We start from the raw sequence: 2,637 nt of genomic DNA on the forward strand, positions 1-2,637 counted from the left end.
AATATATAAAATTGATCTTTTTAAATATTTTTTAAAATATATAAGTTATAATTTATTGATATAGAATTATAAATTACGTATTTATGTTTCTATAATTTGAGCCAGCTTGTGAGCTCGAGCCAGCTCGTGAGCTCGAGCCAGCTCGTGAGCTTTCGGTGAGTCGAGTTTGAGTTTAAAAAATATGCTCGATTATTAATGAGTCGAGCCATGAGCCAAGCTCAATTTTGTGAGCCGAGCTTGAGCTTGGTCTAACTCGGCTCAGCTCGGCTCACTTCTAACCCTATTCCTGAGGTACTATATATCCTACTTGTCAAATTGCTTTTCTATTATTTTAAAAATAAATTGTTTTTAAAATTTTCGTGTTGATAATTATTTTAAATATTATTGAAAATTAAATGATGTATGCATAGTTGTCAGAACTGAATTCGTGAATTATTAAAAGACTAATATAGAAATATGCTGAAATAAAAGAAAGATAATATGATTAAAAAAAAAAACTTGTTGCTTAGTACTCTTTATTTAAAATTATCAGTATATAATAAAAGCAACAGCAGCTTAGCGGCATAGGCATCTGGTGTAAGAACACTGGTATTGCTGGTCCCAGGTTATTGTTAATTGGTCCAATTCGGGTTTTAGTTTTTATTTATTTATTTTTTTAAATGGTCAGAATAATAATATGGACCGATTTAAAAATTTGATTTATCAGTTTTTTTAGTTCAATTGACCAGTTTGATCCAATTTTACAACTATAGCTGTATGTTTTTTGAATTTGTAAAACTATATAAAAAAATTGCTTCTTTTATTTTAATATATTTACTCAACTTCTAAATTTTAAATTTCTATGCTTAACTCATCGATAAGTGCACCGAATCGCACCAAGTAATAACAAGGTGAGATGGTTATCGTTCCCACAAGAATTAATGAATTAAGCAAGTAATGATGAATTAGTTATTCTAGTTAGACGATTCAAATTTGGATGATGATTCATCAAGAAAAATAAACTGGAATTGAAATGACTTGATAAAGAAGTAAATGAAAGCAATAAATGACTTGAATGTAAATGACAGAAAATATAAATGACAAAAATTAAAGTAACTAAAGGCAATAAAATAACATAAATAGAGAATTAGATAACATAGCAATGAAGTAAATGAACTAGCAATGAATTAATTGAAAACAGAGAAGAAATAACAACAAATTAAGGAAACAATATGAGAGAGAATGTTAAGGATTGGAGATATTAAATTCTTTGGATCAATGAATTTCACCTCTAGCTCAATCATGCAATTAAAGATTTCAGGCAACCTTAGGTAATTGAATCCCAATTTCTTGTTAATTCAATTTCTCTTAAGCTAATCAATCACTAATTCCTTGATCAATTATTTATGAGAAGAGATGAAGTATATATGTTCTCTAATTTAGAGCCACACAATCCTCAAGATCTAGATAAGATTTGATTCGATACCACTTATCAAATTCAAATATAAGATTATGAGAATTGAGAGGAAGAGTTTTCAAGCTTGATTTCTATGGTTCGCTCTTCTAAGTGGTCATGACACTACAAGAAAAGAAAGCAATTTCAACACTTTTTTTTTAACAATCATAATTAAATGTCAAAATTAATATATATTTTTAACAAATATTATAAATGTCAAATTTTCTATTTTTTTTTGATAAATAACTTGACCGTCGAAAATTATTGTTCAATTTTGACGGTCCCCAATTTATTTCACTAAGAAATAAGAAAGCATCATACTGCTCCTTTCCCTTGGCTCCGTCAAAAATATCACACTCCTCTCAGTCATTCTTCAGCTCCAGTATAATGATGATGAGAAAGTATAGCCATGCATGTTAACGGACATAAATTGCTCCAGTATAACTTCAATCTCAAGATCTCGTTTCATTCTTGAGTTCCAAAATCAACTTCGTCTTGTTAGGTATGTTTTTCTCTCTCTCTCAAGATTTTTTTATTCTTTCATAAATCTGTTTTAATTTTTGTTTTCATGCTTCAGATTTCAAAATTTTTATATTCAAGCTTCTTATTACTTTACGTATTAAGGTAAGTATTCATATTCTTAGATCTATTCTCTAATTTATATTTTCTGATTTGGCTTTTTATTGATCTATTTTATAATTCGTAATTTTTTATTTGTTCGTCATACCTAATTGCTCTTGAATTTGTTCCTCATATCTAATTTGTGTAAATTGATCGGTAGTTTTGGTAAAGTAATTGCTCTTTTCCGTTTGATTTTTCTATTTTTTTTTATTCAGAATTCTATTCATTTTATGTTTTATCTAATTTGACTTCTAATCCTTTGTTTTTTTTTTCTTTCAATTTTCGCACACCAAGTGTTTGTTCTATTTCCTAAATCAAAAGTTCATATCAAATAGGAGTATCTAACTTTACTTTGAGAGCTTGGATATATATATATATATTCTATTTTGAGAGTCTGAATTTCTATAATATATTAATTTGCATTAGTAATATTGTTTATTTGCTTAATTGCTTAATATAGGTCAAACAATTGTATCAATGGCTTCCAAATTGCTGTTGAAGAAACAAAGTCAACCAGTTGAGGCAAGTATTCTTTATTATTGAAGCTTACTCTTTGTTAAACTTAAAGAATTTTAATTTAT

Source organism: Arachis ipaensis, chromosome B09, assembly GCF_000816755.2.
Source record: "Arachis ipaensis cultivar K30076 chromosome B09, Araip1.1, whole genome shotgun sequence".
Classification (NCBI taxonomy): Eukaryota; Viridiplantae; Streptophyta; class Magnoliopsida; order Fabales; family Fabaceae; genus Arachis; species Arachis ipaensis.